Below are 16594 nucleotides of genomic sequence, written 5' to 3'. Positions count from 1 at the left end.
CCAGTGTTCAGCAGAGACCATTTTTCACTGATGTCCTAGCCTCACCCTGGAAGTCCCAAGACTAGGAAAGCAAGGGGCAAGGGGCACAAAGCTCCCCACAGGCTATAAGAGAGGAGGGTTAGACTTCAGATAAGCCTTCCACTGGAGAAATGGAGGTGGATACAATGGGGAGGGGGAAATGTCCTCTCAAAAGCTAATCATTATCCTTGAAAACTCCCAGGGCGGTTTACTCCCCCAGTGTTCTGTGGAGTGAGGGACCAAACAGAATGACTTGTCCCCTTCCTCAAGGCAGAGAGCCCTAGGACACAAGTCTGAGAGGGCATTCTGCTCTAAGCAGCGTGTCTGCTTCCTCAGGCTGACCCAGGGAATAGAAAAGTGCTCAGGAAATAGATAGGGGGAGTCCCCTTTTTAGTTTTTCAAAAGAAGTAGGTAGTTCTAGCCCTACCATACCCCATAATGCTACAAAAAGTTCTAGCTAACCAGAATCCTTTCTGCTCTATTCTCCCTTGCTAGAGTTTCTGAGCCCCTGGGGGTACTGGTAACCTCCGGCAGTGGCCCCTGGGGCCTGGCAGGTGGGATTTCTCTCCACTTTCCCTTCTTTCCCCAGCCATGGGTTCAAGTGGGAGGAAGTGACACAGGAGGCCAAGTTAGCTCAGGGCCCAATACCCTCTAACTGGAGCAATGGCCAGCCCTCCTAATGGAGCTCATATATGTCTTTTTAAAAAGTCTTGTATATCTTAATGATTTCTCAACAGCCCCTGATTAAAGCATGCCCAATTTAGCCGTGCCATAAGTAACTTTTTATATTTCCTTGGGGAATCATTTCACTTATGAATCTTTTCTGAATCTGCAATCTCGATTAAAAGTTGATTTTTTTTTTTTTTTTTTTTTTGGGTCTCCATCTCCTAGGCTTCAGAGATGCCTCCCTAGCAAAAAGGGTGGTAGCCTCCCTCATTAGCCTGTCTGAGGCAGGAGAATTCTTGCAGGGGGTGGGCTATATAGCAGCTAAGTCTCCCCAGTGGAAGCACCCGGTGGGGGGGGAGTGTATTGTGGCCTGAGGGACAGCTGCAGGAGGGGCTCACAGAAAGGACCTTGCGCTCACACGTGTCTGCGTGCACACACACACACACACACACTCACACACACCATTGTTTCTCTGGGGAGGATTGTCCCGCCCATTCTGCCTTAAGGTTGTCTCTTCTCTTGTAGCTTAGGAATTTGAGGAGACAGAACCCTTCAAGGGTTCAGCTTGAGAGCACAAAGCTGGTTCAAATCCTGGCCCTGTTCCTGTACAGCCGCCACAATTTGGGTAAGTCCCCTCTCACAGCCTCAGTTTCCTTATTTGCAAAATGGCAATGTGAAGAGATGTCCAAGCACAACGCCTCCAGAAAGACAGCGTTTATTTCCCTTGGGGGGCACCAGCACCAGGAAGCAGGATTGGAACAGTGCTAAGGGTCCTATCCCAGTTCTGAACAATATCTAGTTCTTTTCCTCAGCCTATTCATTATCTAGTCCTGGGGACACTCCTTGAGGTGGAGTGGGTGGGACTAGCATAATTACCTCTTGGAGGAGAATAAGGGTCTGGTGAGGTTGGGATTTGCCCAGGGGCTGCCCCAGGAGGCCCACCCAGAGCTCCTGACTCTCTTCCCTAAGAGGCAAAGGTCAGGGCTGCCCAGGAAGGCTGGAGGGCAAACAATGGTGAGCAGCTCTGAACTTTGAGAGAAGGGCCTCCCCTTAGACACCCTCCTTGACACCCTCCACACCTCCCTCCGGATAGCTGAGGGAGGGTCTTGCCCAGGTGCTGGGACCTCTGGCTCTGACCTCTCACCTCTGACTTCTGGCCTCGTGTAGGTGCTCTGAGAACCAGAGTTACGACTGAGGGGACCGGGCAGCAGTGGCTGTGGCTCTGGGAGTTAACGATTTACAAGGGGCCCCTTCCTGAGGCCTCCCTCCTCCCAGGCATGGCAGGCAACCCGTGACTGCCCAGGCGGCTAGACACAGAACCAGTCCCGCCAGTTCAAAGAGGAGTTCATCCCAGGCTCACCCCCAGGCACTACCTGAGCACCCCATTCTCTGGAGTCTGAAGGCAAGGCAGAGTAGAAGCTGATGGGTGGGGTCCTCTGGTTTTAGACTAGGTCCTGTTTTCAAAAGTCCCAGTGTAAGGGGCATTTCTGACCCTGCTTTGCTTTCAGGGCCAGGTCTGTGAACCCCACCCCTCCACCTCTGCTGGGCTTCCCCAGACCACCCCACCCTAGCCTGCAAGGCGTGGGTAGAGCATTTTCAGGGCAGGCTAGCTTTTGGATGCTGAGGGTACCCCTTCATTTGGGCTCCGTGTAGGGCCTCCAAGTTTAGGACTCTCTGCCCTCCCCCTCCAACAAGGCCCCATTCAGTTACCCTCTGGTCCCTCCCTCTTCCTGATGGGGTGGGGAGGGTGCCTGGAGCCATAGCTTTGGCCTTCAGGAGCTCACAGTCACACTCCCAAAGTACAGACAGTTGAACCACGAATGTCCTAGAGAAGTCAAGGGCTACTCTCTGAGGCCTGGTGTTCCCCACACTGTCTCTACTCTCTTTCTTCCCTCCACACACAGGCTGACTTCCCTGTGGCTGGCAGAGAATGGGCCTATGTCTGGTTGTCTGGCATGTGCGTAGCATGTCTGCAAGTCTGTGGCAAGGGAAAATACAGAGTGTGAGTATGTGTGTTGGCCTGGTCTCTGCTCCCTATCAACTTAACCCCAGAGTTATTTTGTTCTGTGACTGGAGTTCCTGCCACCCCCCACAATGCCCTCCTCCCTTCTTGCATTTTTATAGCTGAGATCCCAGCTGGGATCACCAAACTGGCTTCTCAGGGATGAGTGGGCCTTGGCTCCTAAGAGACCTGGCTTTTCTCAAATTTCTTTTTAGTTGTACGCCTTTCTTGTTCCTTCAGTGGTCATTGTGGCAGGACCTAAGGGCCAATAATCAGTACATGATGGCTGAGACCCCAAAACCCTGGGCTTATGTCTGAGTAGTTAAACCTCTTTCTTTCCCTGCCCATATCTGCACCCCCAGTCCTGCCTGGGATTTTGGTTGAGGTCACAATGCAGTGTGACCCCACTGAAGATCATCCTGTACCCTGCCCTGAGATAGGGCTCCAAATGCCCTTGCTCCCATCTTCTTTGATACAAGTGAGGGAAATAGAGCCCAAAGAGGGATAGACATTAGACCAGGCTCTGGATTGGCCATCTTTATTGGAGACCCTATCTCCTATACCCCCTCCCTGTGCACCCACTTCCCAGTCATTGGATGTTTAATCAATGGCCATCATTAGTTGATAAATGACAGTCCTGGAAAAGGCAGATCCCTCAGACAGGCATGGTTTTAAATTCAACTTTTGCTACTTTGTAACCTTAAGTGGGTGTCTGAGCCTGAGGATTGAATAAGCATATGCCCAGAAAGCAATTAGCAATTAGTGCGGTGCTCGGATGTGGGTGACCATGGTTACTACTGGTACCAACTTAGTGCCCAGGCTTTAGGTGCAGGGCAGATAGGAGATCCTCCCTTTCACTCAGAGTTTTCATGGGTGGTGGTAGTGAGGTGACAAGGAGACAAAGGAGCAAATAAAAACTACATCTGTCTTAATCTCACAAAACAAACTAAGGGTTGCTAGGCGTAGGGGCTAGGGAGAGGGTGGTTGGGTTATGGACATTGGAGAGGGTATGTGCTATGGTGAGTACTGTGAAGTGTGTAAACCTGGTGATTCACAGACCTGTACGCCTGGGGCTAATGATACATTATATGTTAATAAAAAATTAAAAATTTAAAAAAAAAAAACACCAAAACCTACATCTGTGCACTTGTGGTCACAAGAAGGGACAGATGAGGGCCCCCAAAGCCAGGCCACAGAGTACAGTTGTTCTGTGCTTCCATTGCAAGAAGGCACCTGGTAAAGAGAGTAGGGGCACTGAGAGACAGTCTGTGATCTACTATCCAAAGGGTGTACCTCTATGGGGCAGCTAGGGGCTCAGTGGAAAGAGCATGTGACTCTGGATTGCTCGGTTGCAAGTTCAAGCCCCAAGTTGGGTGTAGAGATTAGAAAAAAATGAATTAAAAAAAGGGTGTACCTACCTCTGTCCAAAGAGGTTACTTTTTTTTTTTTTTACTTTGTACAAAGACCAGTGGTAGCCCTGTCAATATGGGCCAAACTGAGGCTGGAAATGGAAGTCAAAGAAGTGGGAGGTGACACATGCCCTTGGTCTTCCATGAGATAAGCTAGAAGACCCTCCTGGCCGGAGGGAACAGTATACGCAGCCCCAGAAACTTGAACGGTAGTTTTAGGGAATCTGAGGGGAACCCCCAGTGTTGGGTGATGGTGGTCAGCGGGGCCCAGGGTTTGCAGAGGGGTAGGGCTGATTAGAGAAGCCAGGCTGTGCTGAGGAAGGGGCTTGGGCAGAGCCTTATGGGTTCTGAGGATTCACTAGAGGAAGCTATGCCAGTGAATCCCAGGGTAGATTTGTATTTACGAAGCTTCTCTAGGAAGAACAACTTTGGTGCCCGTCTCATTTAAGTTTCCTCATCTGACAAGTAGGGATGACACAACTGCTAACACTGAGGCCAGGATTAAATGAGCTAATGTATCTTAGCTGTTTAGCCTGATGCCCTGCTCAGGGCTTCGTAAACATCGGGTAGACATATCCTAACCAGAATCCAGGGGAGCAGTATCCAGGGTCCCAGACCGATCGGTAAGGAGGGTGCAGGTCTTCTCTCTCCTCTCAAGGTGCTAGAGCCTTAAGAAATTTGATAGCTGAGGCAAAACTAATTGATTGAGTAACACTGTGAAACCTAAATATTCCTCGTTGGAGGCAACAAGAGAGGAGAGAGAAGAAAATAGTGAACCAGAGTGGTTTCAAATCTTGTGGAAAGGGTCTGGGTGGGGATGATCTTCCCCAGGGCCAGAGACCTCCCAGCAGTCCTCCCTGGATGCCCTCACTTGTCTTGTTTGTGAGGGGCAAAGTTCTGTGTGGATGGCTTGTGATGTTTCCTGTTCATGTTATATTCTCCAGATGGACAGTTCTGCCCCTCTCTTTTCTGGTTTCCTACCTGGGTCGAACTGGTGAGGGTCTGAGTCTTCCTGTAGGTTTTTAATTTCCAGGAGAAGGAGAAGGTTCCAAGATCCAACCTCTCAACTGGGCCTGGTGTATGCCAATACTGCTTGCCTGAGAAAGTCACCATTGGGATGATTTGGCCATCTTCATTGCAGCCTGCAGCCCCTTGGCCTTTGTCCTCCTCACTTGGGAGGTGGGGACAGGGTGGAGGGGGGGGGTGTTGTTGTAGAGGTCTTAAAAAACAAAAGCAGATAATTAATAGTAATTCCCTTAGGTGGAGCTATGACCCACTCTCCCCCATGAATCCCAACATGAAGCTTTTTTGGGGTGTGCAGAATCTGATTCTGCCCTGAGCCTAGATTGCAAGAGCCTGCAGGATTGAGTTTCGTTTCTTTGCTCTTACTTCTCTGAGACCTGCTGCCGACTCCTGGGGAATAGGTCTCCGGTAGAGGTGGGCTAAGTACTTGGAGATCCCCAAGCATCTAGACATGGGACCCTGCCTCCTTTTTCCTTATATGGTGGGTGCCCAGTACAGTACCTGACACTCATGGTGGGGCCCAGAATATTTATCTTAAAGCAGTTTAGGGGTGATAATCTGGAGGTGTTCAGTTGTCTTAAAGCTGGGTTCCCATAGCAAGTACCTTGCTTTTACTCACATGGTATGTTAGTTTGGGATGGCTTTGAGGAGGGGTGCTGGAGAGAAGAGGGGAGCGAGGAGAGGAGGGGCTAAACACCTCCCTTTGGAGCCATTCTTGGCACTTAGTTAAGGGAGGACACTTCTTAGCATTTGTGGAGGGGAGGTAGTGTCCATGATGCCTGGAGAGGGGTCACTGCCTGTGGCTTGGGAGGCCAGGATGACTAGAGAAGCAACACATTTCAGATGAACTCTGCCCTTTGACACCTCCCTTACTCCCCTGTCCCTGCTGGGTCAAGGTCCCAAGGCCAAATTTAGAATGCTTGGAGAATGGGCACCAGTGCCCCCCAACACACACACCCAAGACCCAGGCCCCAAGGCCCTCTCCAGCTTTGGAGACAGACTGGCCACATAGAGGAGGAGAAGAAGAAGTGAGGTGGGAGCTGGTTTCAGTTCTCCCACCAAGGCTGTCTGTGCCTGTGGCTGGAGGCACCAGGTCGAGGCAGTTAACTCCCTGTTATCTGGGCTGCAATCGATTTGGGGCTGTACATTTAACCCTTGGCAGACTTCCCCAACTGCCCTCCTCCTCCCCCATTAGGATCTCCTGTCTTTTTTTTCTTTCTGCCTGGAGGAAACACAAACCCACCCTTACGAATTCCACAAATTCAGAGAAACTTCCCACTTTGGGATTATCTGCAATTTGGGATTATATGAGCCTGGGGCTTGCTCTGTGGGTCCCTGAGGTGAAGAGAAGACATCTGCAGCTTGAGGATTAGCCCAGGCTGGGCAGATGGAGGGGGCATTGAGTGAGGGCAAGGATGTTTGGGCACAAATCTGTACCCACTGGGTTTTTGTTCTCTTTCAGCCAGTTTCTATTGAGTGCTGCTTTGTGCCAGGCACTGTTTCAGGCTCCGAGTTTGTAGGCCACGGTCTCAAGGAACCACAATGTAGTTGCCTTAGCCCCAAGAGTCAGGGCTGGGGTTGATGCTGGCATAGGAGATAAATTGTCCTTTCTCCGATTGGTTTTCTCATCTGTAAAATGGGGTCAGAAATCTCTGTCTCTTTTCTCCCGGGGAGCTAGAGCCCACTGAGTCCCGGAAAGCGCTGTGGGAAGGGTGGGGTTTTTGAACCCAGAGTCGCTCCAAGTGCCCTAGGCTAGGAGTTCCAGGCCCTTCACGCACCTGAGCTGAGGGGCGCGGCCAAACCCTCCCTACTGGTCCCCGTCGCTTCCGGCCCGCCGAAGAGAGGGGCCAGAAGGACGGCGGTTTCCCCCCGTAAGGTAGGCTGCCAAGCCCATGCATCCCTCACAAAATAGGGAAGGTCCTCTTATTTTTTGTAAAGTTGCGGAGAAAAGAGATGAAGACGGGGCACGCTGGGGGAGCTGAGCCTGGGCCGACCTCGTCAGAGCGAGGGGAGCTCCAGGCGCAGTGGCTGCGGCTCCGGCCTCAGAGCCTGCGGCGTCCAAGTGGCCAGAGCAGCTCTGGGAGGGAGGCGGAGGGAGGAGGGAGGGGAGCTGAGGTGGAGTGAGGTGGGGGGGGGAGGAGGGAGCGTCGAGTCCGGTCCGGGTTTTGCCGGCAGCCCCCGGGCAGCGTTCAGAGCTCCTGCCCGGGCGGGCGCGCGGCGGCGGCGGCGGCGGCAGAGGCGGCGGAGCCTGAGCTGGGATGTAGAGGCGGCGGCACTGGCGGCAGCAGAGGCGGCGGCGGCGGCGGCGGCGGCGAGAACAGGCGCCCGAGCCGAGCGAGTAGATCGCCCGAACCTTGTCTCCCGGAGCCTGGCCCCGCGTCCCAGCCCAGCCCAGCCCGCGGCCAGCCATGCGCGCCGCCTGCTGAGTCCGGACGCCTCACGCTGCGCCCTCCGCCCGCTGCGCCGCGCTTCGCTCGGGGGTGATTAGTTGCTTTTTGTTGTTTTTTAATTTGGGCCGCGGGGAGGGGGAGGAGGGGCAGGTGCTGCAGGCTCCCCCCCCTCCCCGCCTCGGGCCAGCCGCGGCGGCGTGACTCCGGCTCCGGACCCGGGCGCGGCGGGCGGCGCGGCTGGAGCGGAGCGCACCGCGGCGGTGGTGCCCAGAGCGGAGCGCAGCTCCCCGCCCCACCCCTCCCCCTCAGCCTCGCGGCGGCGGCGGCCGTGGCGGCTCGGACGACTCTGAGAGCCGGTAGGTGTCGGGCCACAGCCCTCCCCCGACCCCCCCCCCGAGGCCGGCCCCCTCCCCTTCCCCGCCTACCTCCCTCTCCTCCCCCGGGGCCCGGTGCGCGGCCGGGGCCGGAGTTCGCTGCAAGTCGGCGGAAAGTTTGGCGGCGCGGGCTCCCCCGAAGTTCAGGTGCGGAGAGCCAGGGACGGGGAAGGAGGGGTCCGTGTTTGGGAGGGGCTGGGGGCGCCAGCAGCCTGAGCCACGGAGCCCTGGAGCCTGGGAGCCCTAGCGCCGGTGATCGCTCGGTGTCCGCTCCTATAACCAAGCCTCCCCAAGCCGCAGTCGGCTCCGTCGCAGATCACTGAGTACAGACAAAAAGAGGGGTTTTAGGGTCGGGGACTGCGGGTTGGGCGCCGTGCGTTGGGGTGAGGCTCTCCCTGCGGGGTACCGTCCCCTCCCCAAGTACTCGAGCTTGAGGGCGCTGGGGCGGCGGGAGCCCGGGTCCTCACCTCTTGATGTTGGGCGGGCGCTCCGCCTGCGGGGGCGGCTGATTGGAGATCTGCGGCGCACACTCCCCCCGTCAGACCCCTCGCAGCCCTGTGTTTTGGGGGCTACGGTAACTGCTGCCCTGGACCACGCGTGGCTGAGTCTCCCCCCTCTCCACTTGGAGGGGGCGGCGGCCACTTCTACATTTTCCCTCCGGTTCCTCGCCCCCGCTGCCCGCGGGGTGCCTGGCGGGCTGATCAAGTTTGACCTTTTTTTTTTTTTTTTTTTTTTTTCCCGTCAAAGTATCACCCCCCCACCACCACCTCCGCGCCCCGCGGCCTCTCTTTCCCGTCCTCCCCAGCCTTGGGGAGTCTTTCAGCCTGTCTCCCGAACCCACCCCGCGTGGCCAAGCGGCGTGCAAAGCCAGGGAGGCAGAATGGGGGTGTTCCTCTGGCTGCGGAGTGTGGGAGGCGGGTGTCCCAGGCGCCAGCCTCGCTGCTCTGGCCCCAAATGTACCCATGAAGTTCGGCCCGCAAGCCCTCCTCCCCTTTGCTTCCCTAGAGCGAGGGGCTGAACCGCCGCGAGAAGAATGTGTTAATTTTCTTGCTGGGGGAAGTTGTCCTCTCCCGGAATGGGCTGCTTTCCGGCGGGGAGTGCGGGGTACGCCTGGCTTTGTTTATTTGTAGGATCGACCGAAAGTGAGTGACCCCACTTTTTAAATGGGGGGCTGCCTCCGGGACCTGTCAGAAGAGCTGAAGCTCCCAATGAGGGAGCAAGATAGCCTTTTTTTTTCTTTCTTTTTTTTTTTCCCGCTCGGAAGGGGTGCGCGGAGTTGGGCCGGTGCCACGGGCTGCAAGGAGGCAGCAGCAGATTTGGGGGGTTCTGTAGGGACTCATCTGGAAAGACCAGCACCTTCCTCCTTCAACTGAGACGGGGGTCTGAAGGGCTGCCAGCCGCGCCCTGCTTTGCCCCCTGGATCCTGGGTGGTCTTTGAGTCGCATCTTCGTGTTGGGGGGTAGCCGAACCGGGATCCGGGGAGCCAGCCTCTTGACCTCCGCCTTTCCGTGAGCGGAGAAGGCTGTTCGGAGTCCTCGGTTTTGTGGTGGGCCCAGCACCCCCCCCCACCGCCCTGCGTTTGTTCAGGAAGCGCTGGGGAGGGGGGCTTGTGTGATCGTTCGGCCCTCGCCCCCGCCGGAGCCGCCCCGGGCGGCTGGCAAACAGAGTCCCTTTCAAGTTTTCCGCTGGGGCCGCCTGGCGGGGGCTGCGTGCGCGGTCGCTGCGGACTTGTTTGGAGCGCTATTTGAACGCCCGGCGCCACCTCAGCTGCCCCGGCCCGCGGGGGCGGGGGTGTCCTTCCGTGCAACTGAGAGCATTTAAATTAGACGTTTTTACGGGTCGTACTGGTCTAAGCTTGGCGTGAGCCGCCCCCCCCCCCCGAAAGACCCCGTCTCCTGGGTCACAACTGCTGCCGGAAACCTAGGAACTGGTACCCGAAGTCTTTTCCCAAAGCCCTTTTTGAGAACGATGAGGGGAGACTTGAGGTCGATGCTACCTACTACTGCGTAGTGTTGATGTAGCAGTTTCCCTGGATGAGACTCAAGCAAGAGCTGGGGGGGGGGGCGGGGGAAGTGGCCCGCTCTGCAGCTGTCACCCCCCTCCCAGAACGGAAATCGTTCTCTCCTTGGGGAGGAGGGAGAGGGGGTGATTTTTGTCCTGGAAGGAGTGGGAACAGCTGAGGAAAGGTTGGCCTCTGAGTTCCCAGTCAGCCCTGGGGAGCTTGGTAGAAGCACCCCAACCTCATCTTGGCATGAGCTAGGATTCTCCCAGGAAGCCTCTAGCCAGCCTTGTGGCTCCCTTTCCCAAGCCACCTCCCTTTCCAAGGTGGGGGCAGAGGTTCCTTGGCTGGCTGTCTGTTGGCGCCTTATTTATGTGTGTATTTGGACCCGGCTGTTTTCCCGGCTCAGCAGGTGACCCTGGCCTGGGCCTCCTATCTCTCCCCCGACAGAGCCTGTTGACTTACCCGTGGGCCAGCGGCCTCGTCTTTATCACGTGAGGCCTGGAATGTCCACCCGGCTGGGCTGGGCTGGGTGGGGGAAGGGAGAAGGAGGGGAGGATTCTGCATCCAGGGCCCAGGCCAGCCCAGGCCTCTGTTCCATGGGCTCCCACTGTGAGCCCCCACTCTTGATGCCTCTCTCAGCTTTTTGACTGCCTTCTACCCATTTGGGGAATATGAAACTGAGGCATATAGGAGTGTGGCAAGCAGGGTTGTATCTGGATAAAGAACCAAGTCTCTGGGAATTAAATACCCCACTCTTTAGGGCCCCACCTAGTTATTTGGAGAGTGGAATGGAAATGGGGGTCTTTCTGGGGGGTAAGGGTGTGGGCTGGGCTGAGATCAGCTGACTTTTTAGGATGCAGAATATGGTGGAGAAATGAGTGGATGTACAGATGAGCCAGACCCAGACCCGGGCCTGCTTTCCTAGAGCCCACTGTCTGGTGGGATGACCATTAAGGCAGGACTAACACCTCCCCAGCTGACTCCTGGAGCCTGGCCTTATTGGCTAAGGATGGGACAGGGCTTGGTTATTGTTATTACTGTTATAATTACTGTCTGTTCTTTATATGTAAATAACTTAGTGATTCATTGCCCCAGTGTATATTTTCTGAGTACCTACTGTGTGTCAAGCCCCACCTTTCTGGGGCTGCTGAAATGAATCACTGACCCTGGCCCTGCTTTGGAGGCAGGCCCCTGATAGAAGCTCCTCCCACTTTCTCCACCCCCTGAGGCCTGAATTGGGGCTTTCCCCCCCTTTATTCTGGTGCTCTCCCTCCCTGATCCCCACCACCTGGTGCTGTCCTAGCCTGTGTATGTGTGCCTGTGTGTGTGAAGTGTCCTTGATTGAGTGTATTAATAGTTAAACTCTCACTCATAGCTGGAACTCACCAGACCACAAAAAGCCTCCCCAGTTACTCACGCGCTACTGCCCAACAAGAATATCCCACTCAAGTTTTTTTTTTTTTTTCTTTCTCTTACTTTCCCCTTCATTCCCCCCAACTCTGAGCCCACCTCCCAGGCTACAGACAACGAGAAAGGGCTGGCCCCCTCAAAGACCCAGGAATCCCCCAGCCAGTCCACCTGCCCCCTAAAGCCCAAGGCAGTGTCAGCTGCTGTGTGGGTCTCGTCTGTGTGTCTGGGATGTGGGAAGCTAGGTGATATGTGTGCATATGACTCAGGGCATGTCCTATCTGTGAATCTGTGTGTTGAATGTGTGTCTGTCTGTCTGTCTTGTGGGGTAGGAGTCTGTGCTTATGTATATTTGTGCATCAGGGCACGTGTATCTGTGGGTCTGGGAGTTGTGTGGGTCTGTATTGCATCTGTACTTGTGTGTTTGTGAATCTGAGTCTATCTGAAAGTTGGGTTTATCCTTGTGAATCTGGGAATATGTATATTTTGAGTTGTGTGTGCTTAGAATTTTGGAGTGTGTACTCGTGATTTGTGTCTGTCTGTGTGTTTTGTATATTCTTGTAAATCTGGGAGACCCTGACTCCCTGAGCAGTGTGTCTGAATTGGGAAAGAGGTGTGTGAATGAATCTGGGAGTGGGCATATCTGAGCTGTGCGGGCAGTAAGTGAGTGGTCTGTGTCTGTTTTTTGCGGCTGGTGCCTGTGTTCCTTTCTCTTTCTCTGTCTGCCCGGCTGTCTTTCTGAGTCTCTTCCTCTCCCGTTGAGGCCCTGAGTGTGTGTGTGTGGAGCGTTGAACCTCTCCCACCCCGTCCTTCCCCTCCTCTGCCCTCCCTGGCAGTAACTGGGCAGCCTCCCCGTCTGCCTGCCTGCTGGGAGTTTTGGAAGCTGTGGAGGGAGACAGGCTGGGGCCGGGGTGACAGCGCGTATCCACGGCGATGGCAGCCTGTGATTATGGGAATAAAAGGATTTTAAGGTCATGGGTGGTTTTTTTTTTGTTTTTTTTTTTTGTTCTTTTTTGTACCCCCCCAACTTTGTTGGAGCTGGTGGCAGCAAAAGGCCAGAGCTGTGTGTCTGCAGGTTGGAAGTCTGTCCCCATGCAAGTGAATGTGGATATGTGGTGCTTTTTCTAGGAGTGTGAACACATGTGTGTACATGCATGAGCAGAGCCTGTGATAATGTATGTTCTACATGTGTTCTGTCTGCCTCCTCCCCATGTGAGAGTCCGCGGGGCTCTTCCCTGGGGAAGAATTCCCAGGAAAACTTCTTGCTTCTGGGTGTGACATGGAGCTGGAACGCTACAGTCCTCTATGTCCTGAAGAGCTGTCTGGCCCCAATCCTTGTCTGCCCGACCTTCACTTCATAGTAGGGTATCTTTTGCCAGAGACTGGCTAGGCCCAGTCACCTGGGCCAGGCCACATCTTGGGGTGTCAGTGCCCCTGGCCCGGCTCCAGCCCCTGTAATTGCATTCTGCCGCCTAATCCCCCGCCAGCTCAATTAGATCGCAAATTCTTCTTCATTTCCTGCCTCTGATGCTGGCCTCCCTCTGGGCTCACAGGGCCTGGGAGAGAGGGAGGGGATCCTGCCCCCCTTCCGCCAGCACTGGGGGCTTTTGCAGGGGTGTGATTAATTGCTGGCACACTGGCCTTGGGGTGCAGGTTGGAACCCTGGGGCCAACAGGATGGGCTTCCGGTGGCCCTCTTTGGAGACCCTCAGTATCCCCATGCTGGGGGAGGGGCTTTCGTTACCTAGTACAAGGGGCTCTGGGTAGACCAAGCAAATAGCTCTATGCCAGGACCCTAGGCAGTGCCCTCACCCCGGGTTCCCACAGGCTCCGCTCATGTCCTCTTTCCAGAGTAGTTGCTGGTCACTCCAGCAGTTGTAACCTTGTTTTTGACCTTTTAATGGTGTGTGCTCTGGAGGTCAGTAGGACCACTGAGTCCTGGGTTTTCTCCTGGGTCCTCTTACCTCCCTCCCTTGACCTCACCCAGATAAGTATGTTTGAGCACTAGTTCCATATCCTGGCCGTGCCACTGGCTGGCTGGCTGGCCGACCTTCTGATGCTTTGTCTCTCTGATCCTCAGTTTCCTTATCCCTGAAATGGGATCATAAGAGTACCTGCCTCACAAAGCCATTTTCAGGGGGACAACAGGGATGGTTGCTTCGTGCCTAGCACCAGCGGCTAACCCACAGCACGGGATAAAAGTTGGCTTCTTTGGTGGACGAGAACTTCATATCCCCCAGTGAAAACGAAGAAAAGATTATGTGACTCACCCTTAGCATTTCTATCTCCATTCTGCTGGTTACCGGCTATGTGGTTGGGCACATCACTTTGCCTTTCCAGGTTTCCCTTCCCCATCTGTAGAATGGGACCGATATGAGGCCTGACCACATAGGACATGGGAGAGTTGGGCATGTGAAGGTGCTTAGCCCAGCTGTCCTCCCCAGCAGGTTTTCAGCCTATTGCTTGCCCTCTTTTTCCTTTGCTCACACCAAGTCTAGGGTGGTGTGGGCCTGGCAAAGACACAGGCTCAGGGACAAGGGGACTGGCCAAGGTCATGAGGCTGGTAACGGGACCGGAGTGGGGTGGGAGGGCTAGGGGATGACCTGCTGGCTTGCTCGCTCTGGACTCGCTGGCTCAGCTGAGCTGTGAGGCATGGACTTCCCTCCCCACTGGTCTCTGTGGAAAGTGGTGGCTTGGCTGATTTTTTTTCTGTAAAGGGGAAGCTGGATGTCTACCCCCTCCTTCCCCAGGAGGCACCCGTGGCAGCGGCTGTGCTGACAGGCCTCCTGGCCTTCTTGCTAGGGTAGCTGGCAGCTCTGGAAGGCCGACTGCACACAGCTCAGCCAGAGGGAAGAGGGAATCGCAGAGGTCCCCTGCCATGGCTAATCCCCACGGCCCCTCCCACCCTCAGCCTGTTCCCTTTGGATGGAAAGACAGAAAGGAGCCACAGCAGGAGAGTTGGGGAGACTGACTCTGCTGGAGGTGGTGGAGGGGGTGGGGGTGAGGGTGGGGAGTGAGGCGCTCTCTGCTTCAGGGTCCTGGTAGCTCCGTGGCTAGTCTCCTTATTTCTCTGACCTCTGTCACTCACTGGCCTAGGCTCTTTAATATTTCATGGCCCATGGAGCCAGCCCCTTGCCCTAGCCCCCTTTGTCTGTCTGCCACCCCCCCTTGGGGCGTCCCTGTCACTGAATTGCTGAATTACTGACCCCAAGAGGCTGCCTATGCCTTCCCACAACTGGCCCTAACACCTCCTCTGTCCCTCTTGTCTGCCTCCCCCACGCCTCTCCTTGTCACACCTTCCATCTCTCCTCCACATCGTCTTCCCCCTTTCTGACATCTCTGGCCATCTCCCTGCCCTTTTCCTCCATTTTCCTCTTTTGTTGGCCTCCTCCTCCTCAGCGGAACAGAAACCGTGGCAACTGCTCTGTCTGCCTGCTCCCCTGTCCACCCCTTCCTGCCCCCTCCCCCTGGCTGCGCTGGGCGTGAGAGCTGGTTTTATTTATTTTTCTGTTTGTTTGGGAAGAGGGTAGTGGCGGTTCTGGGCCCTGGCTGCTGCGCTCTGCCTAGAGCAGCGGGCAGGCAGGCCTTGCTGGCCTCCCAGGAATGTGGCCCGGACGCCCCGCGCTATATTTACTCCCCTCCAGCTGCCGGCCCCAGCAGGGCAGAGCCAGGCCTGCCCGGTGGCCCTGTGGGAGCTCTATACCCAACCTCCCCTGTCCAATGGACCCCACGTAGCCCTGGAGCCCACCACTCCCCCTGCCCCTGTCCCTGTGACCTCTTCTGACCTCCTTGGACTCGCCTGGCCTACCAGCAGGATCACTCATGTGCTGTGCCAGAACGGGTATAAAGTGCGATGCTGGCGCCTGATTCCTGTGGGGCAGCACCTGGCAGCCCCCCACCCCCTCCCAGAGCCTAGCCTAAGCCTGTAATCTGGTGGCCAGAACTACGCAAAGCATCTTTCTGGGGCTCTCCCCGCCAGGCCTGGACCCGGCTCTGGCCACAGTCCCCTCTGCTGTATGCTCAGTGCTGCTGGGCGGGGTAGGGTAGGACAGGGGCTGGGAGCAGCCCCGGGCAGCTCTGTTCCATGACCTCCTCTCCCCCTTCCACAGAACTTGCCGTCTGCTGGACCTCCTGGGTTCCTCCCGTGGGCCACGTGTGTGCCCACCGAAGTGCTTGGACATACGTGTGCGGTACCCATGAGCACATGCTGGAGTGGGCCTCCCTTAGAGGCAGGGCCATGCCTCCTGTCATTGCTTCCCTCATTCATCAGATGCTTACAGGGTTTTGTGAGCTCGCTCCTTGCCAGCCTTGCAATGGGATGTGGCAGTGATTCCTTCCTGTCCCCCCAGTGTCTGGCACCAGCTGAGTGTTCGAAGAGCTTTAGCTGCTGCTCTAATCAATTGTTGTCCTCCAGTTATTACTATAATAATAATAATAATATGTTGTCGCAACGGTGATGGCGATGGCTAACCTCCTAAACCTGGACTGGGGCAGGCACTGTGATAGCCGCTTTCGAGCTTTCACTTCCTTTAAATCCCCACGGTAGCCCAGTGATGGGATGCTGTTAGCATCCCCTTATACAGATGAGGAAACTGAGAGTTTGTGACTTGCCCCAGGACTTGCCACGTGGGGTTGGGTCCTGGTAATGCCCTTGACTGGCTGTGAGCGCAATGAGAACAGCCAAGGCTGATCTGCTTGTTTGTGGCACCTTCCACACTGCCTGGCACACAGTGGGCACTGCCCTGTGTTTGCTGACATTCAGGCGCCTTGCTCTCTCCTCCTTGAGGCCCTCATCTCCCTAACAGGGGGCCTGGCTCATGGTGGTGGAGGTGGGCTGATTGGCCAAGTGGACGAGTGCAAGAATGAATGAACGAATAGCCAGACGATTCTGTGGGAATGAGTGCTCTCAGGACAGTTGGGTAGGAGGTATGCTTGCGCTGGTGACCCGACTGGTATGTGGAGATATGCTGTGCCGGCTGAGGATTCCTGTAAGTGAGGTGGGGCTGGGGCTGAGAGATGGCGGCCAGGGACCAGTAAGCTGCTGGGGCCTAGCCTTTGAGCAGGTCATGTCTTCTCCCAGGACCTCAGTTTTTCCATCTGTCAGATGGGCTTGAGAGCCTTTGTCCTGGCTGGCTGTCAGCTGGCCTGGCCTGGGGTTGACCTGGGAGCCTGAGAGGTGAGGGACTGTGGTGGGAAAAAGGAAGCAGTGGGTGGTGAAGACAGGAAGGTGAAGCGTGGAGCTTGGCTTGGAACCTGAGAAGCAGGGAGACCAGCCCTGACCTGACGCCCGTTCTCCCTCTGAGC

The 16594-nt window shown here is 55.8% G+C and overlaps 1 protein-coding gene across 2 annotated transcripts in view; it reads left to right on the top strand.

Annotated features, from left to right (window-relative positions):
• The first annotated feature begins 7383 nt into the window (after positions 1-7383).
• Positions 7384-16594, top strand: part of CXXC5 (CXXC finger protein 5) — a 35867-nt gene continuing 26656 nt past the window's right edge. Inside the window, exon 1 of one of the 2 annotated variants that reach the window (XM_044226363.1) lies at positions 7384-7864. The gene's annotated coding sequence lies outside the window, so the exon portion shown is untranslated. Of the gene's footprint in view, positions 7865-7967; positions 8030-16594 lie in introns of those variants that run through there. The other variant, XM_044226367.1, reaches the window with a different exon arrangement.

The sequence above is a fragment of the Neovison vison genome, chromosome 1 (genome assembly GCF_020171115.1).
Source record: "Neovison vison isolate M4711 chromosome 1, ASM_NN_V1, whole genome shotgun sequence".
Classification (NCBI taxonomy): Eukaryota; Metazoa; Chordata; class Mammalia; order Carnivora; family Mustelidae; genus Neogale; species Neogale vison.
The sequence above is the reverse complement of the archived record's forward strand: the minus strand, read 5'-3'. Positions and strand labels throughout refer to the sequence as shown.